Genomic DNA, 24709 nt, shown 5'->3' with positions numbered 1-24709 from the left:
GTATGTAGTCAACTCAGCTATAAAAGATGACAACCTCCAAGATTTGAATGTTCAATAATGCAACTATTTTCAAAGCTTTACTGGGAACTTAATGGGTTGCTAATACTACAGTCCCCCAGTAATTCTCATGTATTTCTCATGTATTTACTCTAAGTATTAATCACTTCATGATCCATTCATTTCCATTTTTCTCTACCTCCTTCATTTTTATACAACGTTTACCAATGTAGATACAGTCCCTCCAGGACAAAAAGATAAAATGTAGATGCATTTTGAGGAACCATGTCCTTCTCCCAAATAACTGATATGATACAAACTTAGAAAGTGAAGAAAAGGAGCACAAATGGTGAATGGATCTTGAGAGGAAAAAAAAAAGGGATACACAGAGCTTTATAAGTGGGAAGCAGCGCAAGGTTTTTCTATCCTGTAGATGACAAAGTAGCATTGATAGAAATTATCATCAAGCGACTTAGGGTGTTGTAGTGTATGTTTTTTCAATAGAGCAATGTCTCTCTTTTAGGGACACTTGCAGACTTCATGACAAACAATAACTAGTATGGTTCATGCAGACATGCGGGGAACCACTTATCAGTGACTAGGATAGAAATGAATGGAGTGTGAAGTGTCCTGGAAGCCTAGGAAGCTTGCACTTTTCCATAATCATAATGAATTTAACTGGGATATGGATTTTTATTTTTATTTTTATTTTTTTGTCTTTTTGCAACTTCTTGGGCCGCTCTTGCAGCACATGGAGGTTCCCGGCTAGGGGTCTAATCGGAACTCTTTGCCTACGCCAGAGCCACAGCAACGCAGGATCCGAGCCACATCTGCGACCTACACCACAGCTCATGGCAATGCCAGATCCTTAACCCACTAAGCAAGGGCAGGAATGGAACCCGCAAACTCATGGTTACCTAGTTAGATTCGTTAATCACTGCGCCACGACAGGAACCCCTGGGATGTGGATTTTTAAATAGATAATGTATTTTGTTAAATAAGAATCTTAATATGTTAACATTTTCTTAGTATCTTCGGGGAATTTTTTTTTTCCATTGAATTACGCACACCAGGGTGCTAGGAATGGAGAAAACACCAAAAAAAGAGATAAATTAATGGTGAGCACGAATATATCTTTAAAATATGTATGTGCAGGTGTCAATTTTTTAAAATGATACAAAATCAAATTGCAAGAGATTTTAACTAAAAAACTTCAGATAAAAGCTGAAGTCAAAAATAAGCAATTAGTATGAAATCTTAATTAACTTATTATATCAAGAATAATTTAGGGTATGAAGTTAATTAGATTGCAGAGTAATGTGTTGTAGGGATATAGAGACACATTTTAATTATCAAGTGTTTATAATTCAATCTAACTTACACTGCCACAAATGAGAATAAAAATGGATAATTACTATGGATAATTTTGACTTTGAGTCATGAAATTTATATTAATAATAGTGTATGATTTCACAATATAGAAAAGTTAATTGAAATTTTATTTTGTGTTAGTTCTGCTCTTCCGGAGACTTTTAGCAAGGAACAAAAGACCATGTATTTCTGTGTGCAATGCAAATGTCTTTCAGTTACTATGCATATGTCTTCCATATTCTGTGCTGTGCCACAGTACCATTAACTATGTGGCTTGTAAACATCAGAAATGTATTTCTCATAAATTTGGAGGCTAGAAGTCTGAGATCAGGGTCCTAGCCTGATCAAGATCTGGTGAGAGCCTTTCTCTGGGTTCGCAGATGGCAATTTCTTATTCTATCTTCTCAGGGTGTAGAGCAGAGCAAGAGGAACCAAAATCTCTTATGACCCATAAGGACACTAATCCCATTCATAAGGGCTCCACTTTCATGATCTCATCATTTTTAATTATCCATATCTCAAAGAGCTCACCTCCTAATACTCTCACTTGGGAAATAGGATTTTAAAATAGAAATTTTGGGGGATACAAACACTCATTCCATAATTGTATTTTTCTGTGTCCTCATAAGTGACTCAGAAAAACAGGAACTTTTAGAATGGATTGGTTGCAAAAGAAAAACAATATTCAGCAGTATCCCAGTTTAAGGCATCACTTTAAATGGTATGTACTGAGAAGTAACACTTTCCTGAATATCTGTTATCAGCCTTTAAGATGGTCCAAGCGGGAGTTCCCATCGTGGCGCAGTGGTTAACGAATCCGACTAACAACCATGAGGTTGCGGGTTCAGTCCCTGCCCTTGCTCAGTGGGTTAACGATCCGGCCTTGCCGTGAGCTGTGGTGTAGGTCGCAGACACGGCTCGGATCCCGTGTTGCTGTGGCTCTGGTGTAGGCTGGTGGCTACAGCTCCAATTAGACCCCTAGCCTGGGAACATCCATATGCCGCAGGAGCGGCCCAAGAAATGGCAAAAGGACAAAAAAAAAAAAAAAAGATAGTCCAAGTAGAATGTTTATATACAAACTGGGGGACATTTTTCATACTGCCTATAATTTATGGAATAGAATGAATAAATGTTGAGACTATTCATTGCCAACGCACCTAGTATCAATGAGAATTACAGCTTAATTAGCAATGAGAGTCTCTTCAGAAATAGCATATCTAAATCCACAAAATTCCTTATACCTCAAAACAGTGAAGTATTCATTAATTCTTTTTTCCCCCCAATAAATATGTATTTAGAGCATTCCCCCAATAAGTATGTATTTAGAGCATGCTTAGTGTGGGAGCAACTATGCAAGTTCATGCCTATAAAGAAATGAAGATCTAGAATCTGTCCTCAACTTATGAGTCCATCACAGTGGGTAGGATAAAGGTATTGTAATGGATTTTAAATATAGCAAGTTAAATGAATAAACAGTACTGATCCTAACAGCTTTCTCTCCCTTTTCCCTGTCTAGGTCTCTTGGTATTGTTTCAGTTTTTAAATAATTGAATACATCAAAACCTATAAAGTCCCTAGATCCAAGAGGCTTCTCTTGCTCTCTCTCTACATTAATCACAACTGCAGCAGTCTCTTTAAATATATAAATTTTATCATAGTTGAAATTATTGTACATATTTTTTCTTTCATTTGATTTCCAAACCAGACCCGAAGAATGAGGAGGGAAAATTTTGTCTGTTTGGTACCTTGTTCAAGATCTTGTCTTTTTGGGGAGTTTGAACCCCACCAGCATCCATGAGGATTTGGGTTCAATCCCTGGCCTCGCTCAGTGGGTTAAGGATTTGGTGTTGCTGTGAGCTGTGGTGTAGGTCACAGACACAGCTTGGATCTGGCATTGCTGTGGCTCTGGCATAGGCCAGAAGCTACAGCTCCAATTCAACCCGTAGCCTGGGAACCTCCATGTGCCTCGGTGTGGGCCTAAAAGATCAAAAAAAAAAAAAAAAAAAAAAAAAAAGATCTTATCTTTTTTATTCACCATTTTTTCATTGTCTGACACATAAGTATTTGAATGAACTTCTAATATATTCTTCAAGTCTTATGAAATCCCTTTAATGATGTTTTTATCCCTATTTTCTCTTCTAGGGCTTCCTCAAAGGCATATATTTGCTTTGCTTACTGACGTAATGGACACTTTTAGAAGACAAAGTCCTCCAAATATTGTAAGTTTAGCAAGTTAAATTTTCCTTTGTGATTACTTTATCTTCCATCATCTTTTTTTTTGGCCAAAAGTAACAGAAATTTATTGGCTCATAGTTTTTGGAGGCTAGAAGTTTAATATCAAAGTGTCATAAGGTCCAGGCTACTTCTGAAACCTGTGGGGTTATCCTTCCTCTTCCTCTTTTTACCTTTTGCTGACCCCAGATGTTCTTCAGCTTTTGGCTTATGGATACTCCATTTTCACATGATTTTCCCTCTGTATGTGTCTACTTCCATATCCAAATTTCCCTTTTTATAAGGACACCAGTCACATTGGATTAGGATGTATCCTAAGGACTGTGATTAGCTATAAAGACCCTATTTCCAAAAAAGGTCACATTATGTGGTACTAGGGGCTAGGACATCAACATGTTTTCTTTTTTTTTGCAGAGGGGATGTAACTCAACCTATAGAAAATGGTGATATATGGAAATATACAAAGAACAATACCATAAATTTTCAAGAGTTTATATGTACATGTGTAAACACAGATAAACATATTTAGAAATGGACAGACTGAACTGATAATTAGTTCCTGCTGCTGGTGGTGGGTATTCATAGTAGATTTTAGCCTTTCCCCTTATCCACAGTGTTTACATTTTTATTTACTTATTTATCTTTAAATTTGTTTGGCTGCACCTGCAGCATATCACATTTCCCAGGCCAGGGATTGAATCTGAACCACAGCTGTGTCCTATGCCACAGCATCTTCTACCACCTTGAAAAGAGTAGAGTTTCAAAAAATAATTGTCTCATTTTGATAATATTATAAAATTTCTCTACTTCCTCTAAAGATAAAATTATGAGTTTTACATTCCTATATAAAATCAATTCGTAATCATGATGTCTCTGTTAAACTTTGTATTCATTGAAATATGTCATCCATCAGAATACTACCAGTTCAGACATTTAAATTAACATTATTAATATTTCAATAATCACTAGGGGTAAATGTTTGTAATTAAATAATCTGACATGTTGGGTATCTATAACAAAGTGTTTGATTTAATAGGTATGGTACCACACTGTATTTAGCATGAAAATTATGTTTGATTTTCTAGGTGGAACAGATATTTTCTATCTATTTGTCTATCTGTCTTGCTAATAATGAGTGGTTCTTTCAGCTGAGTTACTCAAATTCCAAAGGCCAGAGGGATCTACTCTTTCTTATATATGTATATGATTTTCATTATATGCTACTGGAATTTATGGGCATTTAAAATGAGTTAATTAAACTCAAATAATCTAATTTAATACAGAGTGGAATGTGATATATGTTTCCAGGAAAGGAGGAATTAATCAAAATGCCTAATTTTAAGTTATCCAAAAATAATTTAACATGCATTGGCAATGATAAGAAAATATTATAATCTTTGCATGTAACTACTATTCTTAAATATACCCAATTTTTATATAAATTGAAAGTTATATGAAAGTGGTGTTTCTTTTTATTCATCCCATTAAATGAAGAAAAGGCATAAAACACCCCAATCAACCTTCATATTATTATTATAAAGGGAGTGAACTGTGGAGATGATATGCCTAATTATCCCTTTTATAATAATTTTGTTTTTCTTTAAAGTATGAAAATTGTGTGCCTCCTAGACAAATCAAGAGCATTTATACTCAGACAGGGAATATATATTTATAATGAAAATTTAGATTTATAGTAATGAGTTAATTATAAACTTGGTCTGAATATTAAAATTTTACTTGCACTGAAGATAAAATGTCCACTATACTTATATTCTCCTCAATATATAGCACCTATCACTGCAAGATAAGGAGAAAAAATGTATACAACTTTATGCTAGGATTTTTAAAGTAAATTATACTCAGTTCTTAAAAGTAACATAAAACTTTAATACTCTTAAAGTAACAGATTTTCTGCTTTAGTTTATTTGGAATATAAACATTGATTTTATGTAATTTGAGTATGGTGTTGTGTAAATATTTTTTATCATCATTAATATATGAGAAAGACTCATATTTATGTTCTTATTTAAACATGTCAAATATAGCTTAATACTTAATTTATATTTCAAATTAATTGTAAAAATAATCAGAGTTTTGGAAATTAATTTAAAATCATATTGTATCTTTTTTATTTAATGGAAAGTACTAATTGTAGAAAGGTTAGAATATACATAATCAAAGTAAAAAATTACTTGTTACTTGTCCATGATAGAAATATTGGCAACAGTTTGGTGGAAAATCTTCTCATGTATAATTCCATTTGCAAGCAAGTATATATTTTTGCTATGTAGTAATTTGATTTTGATGCTCAGATATCTTTGCACTCTGCTTTGGTTAACTGCAACTCATTCAATTATTTAATCATTGTTTTCTTTGCTAGGGCTCAGTTAGGTTTTGGAGATTAGGTTTAGTGATTAGTGAGTACATGTCAGTCATATTCTAAGAGCTGGAGATAGAGCAGTAAACAGAGGAAACAAAGGTTTTGTCCTTTATGTGATAATGAGGTAGACTGACATTAGCATATGAAGAAATTGTGGGGCAAAAATCAAATGGTAGAAAAAGCTATACTGTGCAAAGTATGAGACAGAGTATGATTTTCAATGAAGAAAGGAAACATTACATATAAGGTGATGTTTACATAGAAACATAAAATATAGAAGCCGTGGAAATATCTGAGGGTAAATATCTGATTCCAAATAAAGATAAGAAAAAAATTCAAACATTCTGCAATGATGCCATGCTTGCCCTATTCTGGGTAAAGGAACAACCATAGGAAGCTCATTTGGGGATGTGTCCTGGAAACAATACATGTCACTCTTTGTAGCCCTAAATAGGGTTCTTTTTTTTTTTTTTTTTTTTTTTTTTTGCCTTTTCTAGGGCCGCTTCCCATGGCATATGGAGGTTCCCAGGCTAGGGGTCGAATCAGAGCTGTAGCTGCTGGCCTACGCCAGAGCCACAGCAATGCCAGATCTGAGCTGCGTCTGCAACCTACACCACAGCTCACGGCAACGCCGGATCCTTAACCCACTGAGCAAGGCCAGGAACCGAACCCACAACCTCATGGTTCCTAGTCAGATTCATTAACCACTGCGCCACGACGGGAACTCCTAAATAGGGTTCTTGAAATTCACCATAAATTTGATGAGAATCCATTGATAAGGTTGAACTGAAGATAAAATGTCCACTACACTCATATTCCCCTCAATATATAGCACCTATCACTACAAGATAAGGAGAAAAAATATGTGTCTTAAATGAAATAAATTACACATTGCTACTGTGTCATATCATCCTGCATACCTCAAGGAAACTGCTGTGAATTGGTGATGATCATTCCCTTGATTTTTCTTTCTAACAGAGTTTCTCAATAAAAATATAGTGAGAGCCAAATATTTAATTTTTCTGATAGAAAGAGTTGAAATTATTTTAGTATATTTTATTTAACCCAATATATCCAAAATATTACTTCAACATTTTACAATATTAATGACATATTGTACATACTTTTATAAATCAGTGATCCATCTGTTAATTATAAAACATTTGACACATCTTGCCTTAACAAAATCTAAAAACTCTACAAGTAAAACTCCACATAATAATTCAGTATCAGAAAGGTTACTCCTATTTTTCATTTTACCCATACGATATTTATAATGAAATAGTTTTGCCATTTAAAATATATGACTTAAATATAATTTTTTAGATTTCAAAAATATCTTCAGTAGTAGTAAGCATATTCTCCATGAAATTATTTCTAACAATCTTATTTCTCAGAATCAAATATATGTGTATATGTGTATATATATATCTATAGCTATGATTTTGTGAGTTTAAATTTGGATTTCTGATGTATTATACACATAAAAATATTGTATAATTCTGTGATAATGCAGCTGCCAAAATATCTACTTTAAAAATACATGTTAGGAGTTCCCATAGTGGTTCAGCAGGTTAAGAACCCAACATAATGTCCTTGAGGATGCAGGTTTGATCCCTGGCCTTGGTTGGTGGGTTAAAGATCTGGCGTTGCCACAGATGTGGCTCAGATCCCCTGTTGCCGTGGCTGTGGTGTGGGCAGCAGCTGCAGCTCTGATTTGAACCCCTAGCACAGGAACTTCCATATGTGGCAAGTGTGGTCCTAAAAAGGTTTTAAAAAAAGGACATGTTAATGATAAACACAGGAGTTCCCTGATGCCTCAGTGGGTTAAGGATCTGGCATTGTCACTGCTATAGCATAGGTTTGATTCCTGGCCGTGGAACTTCCACATGCTGTGGGCATGGCCAAAAAAAAGTTAGTACATAGGTTTAAAGATCTTGTAACACTTTTTTCACTTGCCATTTGAACTATTTGCAGTCAATATACCTTTCTTAGTCCTTTGAGATCTGATACGAAGCCTTTGATGTTGAGTGTTTATTTTATACTTAAAGCATATCACAATTCAAACTTGACACATGTCATGTGCTCAAGAGCTGTATGTGGCTAATAGCTATAATATTATATAACTTCTCTTTATATTTTATAAAATGCATTTATGTGTCTAAAATATATACACACACATATATATATTTATATTTGTTTTGAATATAGGCTTTTGTGCTTTGTGAAAAGTGATGATAGCAGTTCCTACTGTGGCATGGTGGTTTAATGATGTGCCTTGTCTCTGTGGAAGCACTGATTAGATCCCAGGCCCAGCACAGTGGGTTAAGGATTCAGCATTGCTGCAGCTGTGGCATGGGTCACAGCTCCAGCTAGGATTCGATCCCTGGCCCAAGAACTAACTGTAAGTCACAGGGCAGCTGAAAAAGGAAAAAAAAAAAAAAAAGTGGCAATAAATTTGATAATTTGTTTTAAATTCTAGGAGTTGTAATTTATTTGTAGCATTGACACATTACTGGATGAAAAATATTCTATGTTATTCAAATGATAAAAATCTGCAAATGATAGAATGTAAGTTGTATTGGTGTTTTATGGAAGTTAGGCATAAAGTGCATGGATGTTCTTTGGATTCTATGCCCCTTACCTCTCATACCCAATACATAGTCTTTCCTAAATGTGTCAGGAAATATATTTTAAAATAAAAATATTTAAAAAGGCAAAAGAAGAAGAAACAACAGGAAAAAAAAATCCTTTCAGAAGTATTAGTGGCAGAGATAGCAGCATCCATATCCTTGTCTCAAGCTGTGTCCTAAGCTGCTTCTTTGTGCTCTGCTGCGGGTGGCATCTCAGGCTCTTCAGTGGGACTATCAGGACCTTCTGAGGACCAGCTCTTTTTTTTTTTATTTTATTTTATTGGAGTATAGTTGACTTGTATTTGTTTCAAGTATATAGCAAAGTGAAATCAGTCATGCATATAAATATATTCATTCTTTTTTCCCATATAGATTATTACAAACTATTGAGTAGATTTTCCTTTGCTGTATGGTAGGTTCTCATTCAATAAATGCTGGAGAGGGTATGGAGAAAAGGGGACCCTCCTACACTGTTGTTTAGAATATAAAATGTTTTCAAGGACAAGTTTTGAGGCCAAAGTATCCATGGTCCCCAAACCCGATTACACTGCTACCCCAGTATTTCAAGTGATTAAATTACTCCCAACAGATTTATTTCCTTCCCCTGTCTTTTTTAAAAAGAGACTTTTAAAATTTATATGTTTGTTTACTAAAGAAAACATGCAAATAGTAACAATGGACTCCTAGGAGAAATACAGTGACCATGATCAAAACAGTGCACACAAAATTTTATGAAAGAGAGATGAAAATATTCAGGATAAGGTAAAAACAACAAAACTTAAATAGCTCAATAAGCATACAGTACATTAAAATCATAAACAGCATTTACTGGTAAAGAGATATCCTGTCTTATATTATCTATCCTGTCTATCTACCCTGTCTATATTAAGGTGAGTTCTGACAAATATCCAAAAAGATTTAACCCCCCTATTATGGAGATTTTTCAAGAAACAAGATAAAAAGGGGTAATATACTCAATTCTATAAGGTTAGTAGAATCTTGCCAATAATACTGGATAAGGAAAGTTCAAAAGGGGTTATTATTAAATTTTACCTATATGCGAACACAAATGCAAAATTCCTAATCTAATGACCTAACTACTTATTCAACAGTATATTTTAAAACAATATGTCAGATCCAAGCAGAATATATTCCAGTGGGCAATCATAGTTCAAATCATTATATAATTAATTCAATGAGCCACGGGGTGCCCAGACATTTACTCACACATGGTATTCTAGCTATGTCTGGGAGGGTGTTTCTGGATGAGATTAACATCTGAATCAGCAAACTGAGTAAAGTAATTTGCTCCCTCTAATGCAAGTGAACCTCATCCAATCAATTGAAGGCCTGAATTGAATAAAAAGGCAAACTTTATTAGGAGTAGGAGGAAATTTCCTCCTTCTTGGCTGCCTTTGACCCAGGCTGTGGGTTCTTTCTTGCTTTTGGGCTCAAACTGAAAGATGGGTTCTTCCTAGATTTCAAGTTTACCAGGCTTTAAGCTGGAACTGCACCATCAGGTCACCTGCCTTCTTCGCTTGCTAACTGCCAATTTGGGGATTTTTCAGCTTCCATAACCAATGGAACCAATTCCTTATAATAAATATTTTTTCTCCCTTTCTCTATATATTTCCATACTATTTGTTTTGTTTCTTTGGAAAACCAATACAGCTGGTTTAGCCATATTAACATAATAAATATTACATATGTCTTTTATTATTCTTTGTATGCATAGATAACAAATCATTATTTTTTTTCTCTTTCCCTAAATCTCTCTCCTCACTTCCTAATCTTTATCCCTGTGTTCATTTCTCAACTGAACAATTTGTATGTAGTTTTATTGCAAGTTCTACTTTCAGGGAAAATCACACTTAAAAGAATACTTACCAGGAAGTGTTGTAGGAAGCAGATCCATGGGATTAAAGTCGGGAAAAGGAGCTATCAGTAGCTTGATGGCAAGAAAGGACACAATATCAAGTGACTGAGGATAATCCCTATTATGCAGTAGCATCCAGCAACTAAAGATTTCACTTATGGTGACTTAGAAATAAGTGGATGGAAATTGTTACATTTAGAATGGAAAAATAACAAGATACTACTGTATAGACAAGGAACTATATCCAATCTCCTGGGATAGACTATGATGGAAAATAATATAAAAAAGTATATATCTTATATATACACACACACAGACTATATATATCATATATACACATACACACACACATATATATATGACTGAGTCACTTTGCTGTACAGCAGAAATTGGCATAGCATTGTAAATCAACCATACTTCAATTAAAAAAAATAAAATTAAAAATAGAACTAAGTACAAGCAAAAGAGACAGCCCTAGGCTATGCAGAAGTTGTATCACTATATTTCTTGAGGTGTGAACCAAGCCTAAACTGACAGCATCAGCGTTAGCAGGAAATTTGTTCAAAATGGTAACTCTTAGGTGCACTATAGCTGTACTGAATCAGAAACTTATCTTCAGGACCCACAATTTGTGTTTTAATAAGTCCTCCAGGGGCACTGATGCTCAACTGATGCTTTAGGATTTGAGAACAGTAATGATCATAAGGATTATACAGTCAATACCTTTTTTAATGCTTTATAAGCCTTGAAGAAAAAAATTACAGCCTCAGGTTAGCTAACTTTCAACTAGGCATGTCAAAAAAGCAAAAGTGATCTAGGGCTGGCTATGTGTGTCAAAGTCAGTGCCCTGATTGGAAATGAGTGGGTCTCTTGAGACCTATGATGAAAACATTTGAATGGATGCATATGAGAATCTTTAACACCAGATAATACTGCTGGGCCAGCATAGGCAGCCAATCTTCATTGAAAGAAAAGTCTTTTTCTCTGTCTGGAGGATACCATGCCAAAAAAAAGAAGAAGAAGGAAAAAAGAAAAAAAAGAAATCAAACAAAAATTTCATCTTATGTGAATACTCTACATTGGTGATTATCTTCCTCAATACCCCGTTCTCGTTCCCTAATTGTTTCCACATCACTAACAAAGGTGAGGTCACAGAGCACTTTAAGTTGGGTAATACAGTCATTGCTCTAAGAAGAAAGAATTTACCCATTACATTAATTGTAGTACTTGAGTAATAACACAAATGAGAATGGGTCTTGAGGGGATTGGACCTGGAAGTAGAATACAAGGCTAGTTGGAACAGATTATTGAAATGAGATTTAAGATCCTGGCAAGAATAACAAAAAGGGTCATAATACTCTGCTGGGATGATCCTTTGATGTTTTGCTGTCAGTGTCCTGAAGAAGTGAAGTAGCAATGTCCAAACTGTCCTGTGGAGTATGCAGAAGACTTTAGGATGCACAGTGATGTGACATAGTCAAAACAAATATATTACATAAGACCAAGGAATATATAAATGGATGATGTTCTCATAAAAGGCTAAAGAGACTTTATCATTACAAAAAAAGGATACATCATTGTTTGCTAAGTGTTTGATTTCTTTGGAATGCCAGCATTGACCTTGACAGCTGTGAAACTGGGCTTTTTTGTTAATGGGAATGATAGTATTCTTGAATAGCAAAGGCCAGATAGTGACAGTTAAATATCAAATACAAGGCAGAAATAATTATTGTAATGAACAATAAGGGCTAAGTGGCATTCGAAAGTCTCTATGTCTGTAGGGATTTCTAGTGATAGCTAATAGACCACAGTTCACCAAGAGTGAGCAAAGTAGCAAGTGATCTGATTGTTGCTTGAATTTTAGAACAGAAAAATCAAGTCAAAAGCTGGTGAAAATTATGTCAACTGTCAAAAAGGAAAATCTTGATTCCTCATCCAGTTTCCATATCCGAGAAGTTCTTAAGCTCAGATCCCATAGTTTGGAATGGAGGCAAGATTTCTTTGAGAATGACCCTGAATCACTACAAATAAGAACAATACATATTTTTCCTATTCTTCCAAAAGTATTCCTAATTATTTATCAGAATAATTTATATGGTTGGAGGCAGAAAGGAGAAATAACTAGATCTATTGAATGTTGTAGATTCTATAGGTTTGGAATTCAGATAGGCTTGTCTTTACTGCATGATGCTGCAGTCTCAGCTTGAAAGACCCAACAGTCTTAGCTGGAATCATCTGAAGTTTCATTTACTCACCCATCGGGACCAAGGCCAAAATAATTAGAAGACCGGGACTGCTGACTGAAGTCCCTACATGTGGGATTTGGCTTCCTCACAGCATGGCTCCCTCAGGGGATTCCAACTTATGACAGGGCATCTCAAGGCTGCAGATGCAGGTGTTAAAGGAAATGAGGTAGAAGATGAATGGCTTTTTATGACCCAGGCTCAGAAGTCATACAGCAACACTTCTGCCATACTTCCCTGGTTACAAATGAGATTTGAGGGAAAGGGACAGAGATCCCATTTTTTAAAGGGAGGAGTGCCAGTGATTTTGTGAATATGCTTTAAAAACTTTCAGGTGTGGTAGCAGAGGATGGCTTATAATGTCATCTCCCTCTGTGTTATCTCTTGATTCTTGCCCACACACAGCAACTATCTGGAGGTGCAGGCATCTGGCCAGGGGTTCTTCCAGCTGGGAAGTGCTGCAGTGATACTGGGATGGAGCCAGTGGTCTTGCTGTGCAGGGCTGGAGCAGGCAGTCTCTCATGGCAGGAACGTTTGGTTCAGGACTGGAGTGGCTCTGGATGCTACCTCGCCTCAGTTTGAAAGTTACAGCTCTTTGATAGGGCAGTCTTAATGGCCCATTCCCACCCCAAGTGAACAAAAAATGCTACCTGTCGCTGGTTGCCTCTTGATCACAATCAGGAGTCAAGTTCGTAGCAGTGTAGAGCAGATTTTACTTACGCTCTCAGAGAGAGCTGTCCTGGGTAGGAACTGGCCTGACTACAACTGAGTCTTTCCTTATATCTCCATACAGCAGACATGTTTGGGGACCCCATTCTCCTGTCCCACGCCCACTACTTTTCCTGTCCCAGCACCGCTGCATGGTGTGAAAGGGCTGAGTGTTGTTTGATCTCTCGATGGGGGATGCATTTCGATCCTCTGATTAGTTCCAGTTGGGAATGCCTTATTTGCATGGGTAACAAGTAAGGGTGAGTGGGTGAGGAATGGGTGGCATTCCTTCCACATGAGCATCCCAAGCTATTAAAGGTGGGGGAAGGGCCATTACAATGAGGCATGGCCCGAGGCTTTTGGGTTTAATCTCCTTGAAGGGGACTTGAAGCCTGTAACAAAACCACACAGTTAGCTTCCTAATGTTTATCCCCCACTTCATCCTTGCTGCAATGGACTGAATGCCTGTGTCCCTCAAAGTTCATATGTTGAAATCCTAATCTCCAAGGTGAGGGTGTTAGGAGGTGGAGCTGTTAGGAGGTGGTCAGGTCATCAGGATGGGGGCCTCCTGAAAAGGATTAGTCCCTCATAAAGGGTACCCCAGAGAGCTCTCTTGCTATCTTTCCACCATGTGAGGACACACAGGAAGATAGCCATCTATGAACTCGGAAGTGGGCCCTCAGCAGTCCTCAGATTTGCTGGTTCCTTAATCTTGGACTTCCCAGCCCCCAGGACTGTAAGAAATATGTATTTGCTGTGTATGCCAAAAACAAACAAACAAAAAATTGTAGACCAGAAGCTCTGAGATGACTCTGATAAGTAATGGACTTTGTAGGCAGGGAGTATACAGAGACCAGATGATAAATGTAGTTCTAGTGTACCTCAGCATTTCAGCAAATAAAATAACCACAGGTTCTCAGTTTCTTCATTCCCCTGAGTCTCAAGTAGTTGCTTACAAGAGGTACATTTAGAATTGACAGAGCTCTCACTTGGGTCCACTGACCTTTAATGTAAGAGCCCTTAATGAACAGCAGGGTATAATTGGAGGCCTCTGAAATGGAAAAGCTACATCCTCTCCTCCTTTAAGGTATTAAGGCTAGCTGAGCAGTGACACTCATCATGTCCACACTTATTTCCCATTCAAAGTGGTAAATAATGCCAGAAAACTTAACCAAATAGTAGTCTCAATTCTAACTGAACTGAGTCATCGTCCCCATTACAGCTTTTATAAAATCCACACTGGGGGCAAAATATAGACTTTGGAAATTTTTATAACTTATTGATCTGGATAATGCATTAGTTTCAACCCTGATCAATAAAAAAGATAAAAATCAGTTCTTGTGCACATAAGAATAGCAATTTACATATATTTTGCACCAGAATTATGTTAACTGTCCTGCCCTGCCAAAAGATAGTTCAAAAAGGCCTTGAGCATTCTGATATACCACATAATTCATACTGGCTCATTGCATTCATGCATGACATCATGCTAATCCTATCTAAAGAACAGGAAGTAAAATGTACACTAGGTGCCCGAATGAAATGTATGCCTGCTAGGAAGTGAAAGAAACCCTACAAAGATTCAGACTTACTGCACAGAAATCTTTAATAAGAGTTCAGTGATTTGGGCAATGGACCAGGAATTCTATTAAGGTAAAGGAGAAGGTACTGGATGTTGCATCTTCTACCACTATGAATGAAGCAGAGGTTATGGTGCATCTCTGGAGTTTGTACTCTCTCAGAAGACTACTTTAATAGATGATTTTATGTGTCAGCTTGCTAGGTCATGGGGTACTCGGATGGATATTTAGTTAAACATTATTTTGGGGTGTTTTGTGAGGTTTTTTCACTGGATGAAATTAACATCTGAGTTGCTAGACCAAGTTAACCAGATATCCTTCCCAAAGTGGGTGGTTATCTTTCTATCCATTCAGAGCCTGATTAGAATGAAAAGGTGAAGGAAGGGAGAGTTTGCTCTTTGAGGGCTTGAGCTGTAAACTTGTTTTCCCGCCCTCAAACTGGGATTTAAAGCACTGGTGTTCCTGGTTCTTAGGGCTTCAGGCTTAGACTGGAACTGTATCACTGGCTTTCCTGGATCTTGCCTTGTGGGACTTTTCAGCCTCTACAATCTCATGAGCCAATTCTTTGAAAATCTCTATACTAGATAAGAAAACATCTTACCTCATCTTTTCCCACCAGAACTCCTTAGGTTGTTACTTGTCTTGAGTTGGAAAATAATTTGTATTTATACCAATAAATTTATACATCTTTGTAATTTACGTACTTTGTAGAGAATTCTAAGTTCTTTAAGAGATGACAAAATATTTTGGTTTTCTACTGCCATGAACATTAGGTCCCTGCATCATGCCATTATATGTGGAAAATAAAGTGCTGCAGTTAAAAAACAAAATCTTATAGTTGTCTCTCTCTCCCTCCCTCTCTCTTTCTCTGACACTGTTGATTTTGTTTCCATAACAGGTTGCAGTGCAATCTGCCCTGTCTTTGGGCTGTATGCTGTATCAGATACAACAGGGCTAAATCAGGTGTGTTAGATGGGCAGTGTTAATCATAAATATCTACCTTCATTCTCCAAATTTCTATCATTTCATTTTAGTAGGGATTAATTTACACCGTGATAAGGTCCCATGTGCTTACTTATATGTGTATGGCTAATGATTAAACTTGAAATTTTAATAGTCTGTCTTATAAATCTATTTGTTACCCATGTAACATAACCTGTCAATACTTTTACTGACGCATTATCAGAAAAAAAGTGTGCTTTTTTAACTATGGATTAGGTGTACTTTTAGAGAGAAAAATGAAATGTCTCAAAGACAGTATTCCTTTGATTTTTGTGTAATTTCCTGACAATTTCTATGTAAATATAATTTGATTTAGGGTAGTTTGCAAAATAGGGCAGTCACAATTATTTACTTTTAGATACTTTTATATATTTTGATACAGAAAGATATCCATGATACTACAGAATTCAGTGTATATGGTAACAGATTGGCAAAACCTTTAAAATGTATATTTTTAAATATATATGTAAATATACATTAAATATGTATATTATATTTATATGATATAAATATAATATTTATATAAAACCTTAAATATATACAAATATATATTTTAAAATATATCTTAATATATAGAAATATATATATTTCTATGAAGATGTCCATGATACTACAGAATTAAGTGTATATGATAACAGATTGGCAAAACCTTAAAATATATATAAATATATGTTTTAAAACATATATTTCAAGGGTATAAGGTAGTTGTTATTATGTATATCATTTTATAGATGAAGAAGGTGGGATGGCTGTGATTTAAAACTAAGCCTGCTGTCACCAGAACTGTACCTATAATCATTATACTATGCTACTTCTCTTTGTATATTTATTATTATCACATTTTGATATATTATAAATATATATTCATAGGTGCATGGGAAAAGTCCTACCAGAATTATACTAAATTGTTAACAAAGCTGTCTCTGACAAATAGAATCAGAATTGTTGTGATATTATTTAAATAATAATTCCTGGGAATACATTGCATTATATCAAATAGGATATGCATTATATTGTGTTTCATTATAATTAAATCACAAAAACAAAAAGTTGCATTAAAAAGCAAAATAAATTTAGATCAACAGATGTAGAAAACAGTGCAACTAATAATTCAAGAGAATTACAAAAATTACAAAATAAAAAAAACAAGAGAACTCAAAAATTACATAGGAAAGATTATATAACATAGAACATTAAGTGAATTAGCTATGAATAATATTTAGCTCCTTATAATGTTGTGCATAGTGATCAACAATGTTTGAAAAATAAATATATAGCTACATTGGATCTAGGAGTTGGGAGAGTGAGTTTAGGGGTTTGTGGATATGTGTGCACATCAGTGTATGTGCACAGCTCTTCGAGTGGGGCAGGAGGGAGAGGCAGAAATGTGGAATAAAGTTAAATGTTTATGTTCCATAATTTTTTAGTAAAGAGAAAAATCTCAAATGAAAATACCAAAAAGTAGAAATATAACCTTAGTAAACCCTGAAAAAGAAACTACAGTTTTAAAGTCCAAAAGTTTCTTAGGAGCTACAGTGTGCATTATCGAGGATGCAGAATAGTAATAACAGCAGTGCTTTTTATCAGACAGATTTACAATTGTATGCAGCACACTGGCATGCCATGGTGACCTCTGTTCTCATGGGGACGATGAGACAAATGGATATACGAGCATTTCACCACTGTGGGTTGAGCTCACAGTGGGTCTGCTGGGTCTGCAAACCCATCAGGTGTCTATTTCTTCAGTCCCCAAATATATGTCAATTGGAATAGGCACAGTGGGTAACTGGAATAATCTTTTCTTTGAGCCTTGCCTGGCAGGGTAAGAGCTATCATAGTGAAACCCAAGTGCATATTTCTAAGACTGCTATCTTCTGTAGGGAAGACGTTTTCATACTTCTGCATTGGCAGGACTTTTTTGAGCAAGGAAAACTGACATACAGAGAATGTGCCATTTCCTGCAGTATTATTTGTTCTTCACATTTTAAAGATGTTATATCTAGTTGTATTATTACATTTTAAAGGTAATAAATCTTTGATGCATTTGTTTATATTCCAAAAAGCTGTAAAAACAGGCTTCTTTTCAAAGAGAGTATTTACTTACATTTTAAAGAAGATTTCTCTCCCTCTCTCCTGGGTAGGAGTTTGGGGAGTTGAATGGGAGTAGTATAAAGAGTTCTTATACGAACTCCCAGTCACATAATTAAAGGCCCCTCTCCTGTAAACATACAGGTGACATCTGTCCTCCTCTGTAGCCCAATGGGGATTAGGGCACAGGAAACCAGTGCTGTTATTGCTGTGATAAATCTGATCTCTAATCTAAAAACCTCATGTTTGCTCTCAGGGCAAAATAAATATTGTGAGATATTATAATACAGATTTATTATATATTTAAATGAATATATCTAAATAAATAGTATATATTGAATAACATAGATATTAACAACATACTAACCTCCAGCCAATAAAGTAGATTTTAAAAAATTTTGAATCCCATGGGAAATGGCAGACATTAGTACAACTCTTAAATATCTAAAGGATCCAAGGATTCATCATATCTGCATTTTAACCATCTGGCTCAATTATAAACCAGATGGAACCTAGAGACAGAAGGTGGATAACTGCAAACTCAACCAGGTAATAAACTATATCTTCTCTGCCAGATGTGATATTTTTGCTAGAGAAAATTAACATGGCCTCTGGTACATGGTATGCAGCCATTGATCTGGCAAATTGGTTCTTTTCCATTTCTATCAGAACAGAGGATCTGAAGTGATTTGTAATTCTTGGAACAGATCTCAGCATTCATTTACTGCCTTGCCTAGGGCTGTGTTATTTCTTCTTCTATCTTAACATCATCCAGAAAGACCAGGACCAGCTGGCCATGCTACCAATATTGAATTCTTCCACATTGATGAATGAGAGTCTGAATCCCACCACCAGAGAAGCCACCAATACTAGCAGAATTGCTAGTTTAGTTTGTCGGGAACCTCGACTAGACAACAGGGAGGGAGATGATAAGAGATGCTGGATACCAGTTATAGTCCAGAGCTCAGCTGCCTTAGTGGAGGATATAGTTTGTCTCACTAACCTTCCTATTTGATGTTGCCCTTCAGATAATAAGTATGCCAGGATCCTGGAACTCATAAAAGATCTGCTCTCAATGTAGCTGAAAGTATAAATCCTAGTGGATTGTGTGACGTACTACCCAGATTCCCTTTCAGTTCCTTGCAGCACTCCCAATAGATGTTTTTAGTTGTCTGATCTCTTCTGCATTTGCCTCATCTAAAACAAACAAACACCTCCGCTTAAGGTTACGTTTTGTCTTTCTAAGGTAGCCCACAAACAATAATTACATGTGATGAGGGTACACAAGCCCAGCCTCCTCACCCCAGTTGAGAACTGCTCTGAATGGGTAGTAATTCCCTTGAAACTGGTTGAGGTTTTTGTTAAGACTGCATCACAGCCTAACTTCTCCCACTAACCCGGTCCTGCTTCTTTCCTTTCCCCTTCAGAGGTTTTTGCCTCAAGAATATTCCCTAATACATTTCTGTGTGCTATTCTCCATCTGAGAGTTTGCTACCTGGGAAAGCCAATGTGCAGCAGTTGGTAAAAGATTGTTTAGTATCTTGAAATCCTTAGCAAAAGTGAGATTACATTATGTATGTTTTCATAATTAATAGCATTACCATATATTGGAAATGGCAGTGCAGCTCTTAATAGATTCTTTTCCATACAACATTTAGTTCAGCATGAATTTTTAACATTCTCTTGCTTGAAACACTCTGATGATATGTACTAGCAGCCAAGTGAGCATGTACTGTAATTCCATGTAACCTGTCATCGTAACCAGCAATGTGTCAAGCCCGAGATATTTAACAAGACAGTTCAGTAAAATTATTCATTGTTTTGTTACCAACACAGTTCTTTTGTTTTATTTCATGTTTTTTGAATTTTACAGTCTTTAACATCAAAAATAAGTGAACAGTCTATGAAAATTGTCCACTTGATAGGGCTTGATATAAAATTGATATTTTTACAAAATTTAATAACTATTGTCATAAAATTTTTTGTCAGAGAGAAAGCTTGTCATTTCCCCCTGAGGCATTTTCTCAATTCTAAAAAAAGTAAAGAAAAATGTTCTCAGTTGATATTTAACAAAATGTGTAGCATCAAATGTATATCAGTAAATTACAAATAATTTCCATAAATTTAACCTTAAAATTCATAGAAGTATATTTTATATTTCTAAAAAAATGTATAGTTCTAGGAATTAGGTCATAATGATTTTAAGTACAGATAACATTTTCCCTGTTGCATAATTTTGCATTAATATAATATTTACAAAACATATTTTAATAGAAAACAAAGTTAGAATTATTTTTAAACTTTCATATATGTTTATTTTGAATTTACATTTACCTTTATAAAATGGTACTATGTTTCCATATAGCTAAGTTCACTGAGGTAAGATCTCCAATTATTTTCTGTGTATTTTTGTTCTGAGAGGTAAGTTTTATTCAGGTTGTATGTGTGAGCAAATTGAATGAATTATTTAATTTTTTAAGACCATGGATTGCAAATATCAGTCTTTGATAATTAGTTGCATTTGGGACGCAGTGTTGTTTTATAGCCTTTCAGATATATGGTTAAAAATCTGTTTAAAAACAGACATTAAAGTGTACTTCTTTAAAAAGCAAAAAAAAGGTAAAAAATGGAGATCCCATCGTGGCTCACTGGAAACTTATCTGACTAGTATCCATGAGGACACAGGTTCAATCCCTGGCCTCACTCAGTGGGTTAAGAATCCTGCATTGTCATGAGCTGTGGTATAGTTTGCAGGTGTGGCTTGGATCTGGTGTGGCTGCGGCTGCGGCATTGGCCAGCGGCTACAACTCCAGTTTGACCCCTAGACTGGGAACCTCCATATGCCTTGGGTGTGGCCCTAAAAAGATTTAAAAAAATAAAATTTAAAAAAGTGTACTTCTTTGGTAACTCTAGTTAAGCAGCAATTACCTCTCTTCACTCCAAAACACCCAGTTATATAAAATTACGGGAATCAAAAAGGCATTGACCCAGAAAGACAGGAATGGGAGAAGAAATAGTAGAAGACTAGTAAGGTAAAAAAACAAAACAAACAAAAAACTTGGAATATTAACAGCAGGTTTCAGCATATGCTGCTGATGACCCGGGACACAGCCCTCCAGCCCACGTATAATTTCAGTTTCAGCTGTGGTGGTCAGTGTTTTCAGAGATCAGACTCACTTCATCACACAAAATTCCCATCTCAAGTTCGCACCATGAATTCCACTTTTGGATTTAGAGCTGACTCTTGAGCAACATGAATCTAACCCACTGAGAAGGACAGCCAGAAAATGCAAAGTACGCACTGAGGAGAGAAACCTTCAAAGAAAGGAATGAAAGTCATAAGTCCTCCAGAATTTTCTCTTTTAGGTTAACAATTCTGGGTTGCATTTGATAGACATCGTAGGAGTAAAGACAAATCAGCACTAGTGATGGTATCATTGCCCACAGCAGTGCCCTCAATAATGGAAATTTAGCTGCAAAACAGACGGATGTGCACCCTTAATGGTCTCCTATGATAAACTCAGAATCCTTGTGATATTTGCTTTCTATCTGGATTTTACTTATTATATATCTTGGCATGGTTTTCTTTGAATTTGTACTCTTAGAGGTTTGAACCTGTAAATTTATTTCACTAAATTGGCCAAATTTAGGATTTTTTTTTCAGCTATTATTTTTCCAATTTTTTTTTTCATGGCCCAAACTCTCTGATATCACCTTCTGGAAGAATGAGATACATAGCTTTTGCTATTAGACTTCTTGATAGTGTCCCACCTGTCACTGAGTTTGTTCATTATTTTCACCCTAAGCAACCATAAAAATGGACAAAATATATAACAAAATTATTTTCAGATGTTGGTAAACATTATAGAACACTGATTTTTGATGCAATAAGAGTACTTGGGTGGAATCCTAGTAACCCCCTGACTTTCTGCCTGGAGTGCTTTTTAGGCTGTAGTACAGGGAGGTAATATTCAAGCAGATCATAACAATGAAGCTCATGATGCTCAAGACACACCTTCAAATTTCTTAACACAGCTGAAAACTTTGAGGGAAGTTTTAATACCATCTAGGATGCTCAATATTTGTTTAAATAGTAAAAATATGTCTTTATTTTTTCTAAATTAATAAAAAGAATCATAAAACACCCAACAATATGGAAGTAAATAGATCAGACATGTATGGCAGCTAGAGCCAGTGTTATGGGCATGTGACCTGGGCAGTTACACAGGGCCCTGCTCTCAGAAGGGACCCATGCTTTGTTTTATGCTCTGCTGTCTTGAAATTCTGTATAATTTTTGAACAAGAATCTCTGCCGTTTCATTTTGTTCTAAGCTTACAAATTATGTTACTGGTCTTATGGATAGCAAACTCCTCCAACCCAGAGTACTGGTAAGAAATTTTATAGTTCATGGGGTAATGCAGCAAAATGGGCAACCTCATGTGAACAACTATGTTCAAAATTCCTGTATTTCTTCTCAACAAATATTTGATTTTTACTGAATGTGACATACCCAATTTTTACTTAAGAAAATATGCTAACATATTTCAATATCAATTGATATTCTTTTTTTTTTTTTTTTCCTTTTTAGGGCTGCACCCTCAGCATATGGAAGTTCTCAGGCTAGGGGTGAAATTGGAGCTGTAGCTGCCAGCCTATACCACAGCCACAGCAATGTAAGATCTGAGCATTTCTGTGACCTACACCACAGCTCACTGCAATGGTGGATCCTTAACTCACTGAGCAAGGCCAGGGATCGACCCTGCATCTTCATGAATACTAGTCAGATTTTAACCTGCTGAGCCACAGCGAGAACTCCCTTAATTGATATTCTTATCCTAAGTAATTTTAGATAAGTACTTGATATTGTATAGATGTCCTGGTGTCTATTTTAATCAGTATTTCTATCATTGAACATATATACTTTCCAATATTTTGCAATTAGAAACAACTTTTGAGTGGAAAATTTATTTTTCCTATAAATTTAGTTGCTAGGTTAAACAGTAAAGAAAAGTCATATAATATCCTATCAGCATAACTTCCTTGGCCTGTAAGTTTAATATTGTTAAATTTCTTTCAGTGATGAATGTTCAAAATATATGTGAAAGAGTTATACTGAACATGCATGTAACTGGTAATTATTTTTTAAATATGTATTTAGCTCATAGAGAAGTAAAATATGCAGGAAAAAAGTATGTAATTTTATACATTTTGTTTAAGAACATGAAATAAACCTAATTAGTTTAATTAACCTTGGATTTGGCATCTCAAATTCACGGTTCCTAAATGTATAAAAGTATCTGTTTTCTATTATGCCTTTTTTCCCCTGTGCTTTATACATAGGTAAATATTCACATCTCTCATTTGTAAACACAGCTAGAAAAATTATGCCATGCCATTATTCTTGAAAAATTAATTTTATCTATAACTTCTCTCTTATTATTTCACATTTATAAAGATTGGTGAGTGAACACCTCCTAGGAATATATTATTGAGAGTGAGAAGAGCTCAGTAGATTAAAAAATCTAATTTTTTTTTCTTGATTTCCTCAGGGTCTTTTATTTATTTTTTTCTCTTTTTTATTTATTTTATTTTATTTTTTATATTACTCAATGAATTTATTACCTTTATAGTTGTACAATGATCATTACAACCCAATTTTATAGCATTTCCATCCCAAACCCCCAGTGCAAAAGATCTAAATTTTTACGGCTCTTCAAATTTGTTTCTGCACAAAATTTTAAGTAAATTGAAGCAATATTTGATGCACTGATGTTGTCATCAACATTACTGTAAGATGTTTCATTTTATTCTTTTCTAAATGAACATAAGCAAAGCAACTGTTCAAGGGAATTTTCATTTGCATAACAGTTAAATTGAACTCTTTGCCAAATTTGTTGTGACGTATTCTTTCACTTCTGTGAAATGTTTACCATTTTTCTATTTACCCACATGTTTGGATAGTTTTTGTAGTGATTTTCTGTAATAAGAAACAAAGAGATCTTGATCTAAGGCATTAGAAATTTACTTGAAGAGGAAAGACGTATTTCAAAGAGCACTTTGTTGGGTTAAACCAATGCAATTTATTGATTGATTGCATGTGAGGTAGAGAAGAAGGAAAAGTCTTGTCTGTTGTATGATTATATGACTGGATGAATGACCCCACAGATCATCAAGACAGGGATTATATTTAAAAGAGCAATGACAATAAATACTTGTTTTGGGCATGTTAAATTAAAGAAGACTTGGGGGATATCCATGTTATGAATATACCAGGATATAAAGGACTACTGTTCAATGAAAATTTCAAGAAAGATAAAAATTTATATTATTTATGAGTCACTAGAATAGCTGTGGAATATGGTTGTACCTAGGGAAAAGCCTGTTAGCATGAAAATATTAAAGAGATGAATAAACTCCCCTAAAATATATATAGATTGAACAGGAATTTTTTAACTTTGAAATTTCACCACAGTTAGAAATTGTCTTGTTTTAAAACGTGTCCCAAAGATTAGAGAATATTAAACATACATTTTAACCCTTACCATTTTGGTCTTCCTAAAATTAATATTTATCTACAACTTGGATTTTTTTATAAAAA

General features: G+C 35.2%; 1 long non-coding RNA gene across 2 annotated transcripts in view; it reads left to right on the top strand.

The window, feature by feature from the left end:
* The window catches only part of LOC110262017 (uncharacterized), a 358225-nt gene that overhangs the window by 246918 nt on the left and 86598 nt on the right, over positions 1-24709 (top strand). Inside the window, exons 3-6 of one of the 2 annotated variants that reach the window (XR_014812991.1) lie at positions 3511-3587; positions 4015-4171; positions 8192-8384; positions 13138-15850. This is a non-coding gene — a long non-coding RNA (uncharacterized LOC110262017). Of the gene's footprint in view, positions 1-3510; positions 3588-4014; positions 4172-8191; positions 8385-13137; positions 15851-24709 lie in introns of those variants that run through there. The other variant, XR_002346500.2, reaches the window with a different exon arrangement.

The sequence above is a fragment of the Sus scrofa genome, chromosome 8 (assembly GCF_054392235.1).
Source record: "Sus scrofa isolate SSC_HxYL_T2T_F1_AM1 chromosome 8, Sscrofa_HxYL_maternal_Yorkshire_Landrace_v2.0, whole genome shotgun sequence".
In the NCBI taxonomy this organism is placed as follows: domain Eukaryota; kingdom Metazoa; phylum Chordata; class Mammalia; order Artiodactyla; family Suidae; genus Sus; species Sus scrofa.
Note: the sequence above shows the minus strand (reverse complement) of the source record. Positions and strands in the feature narration are given on the sequence as shown.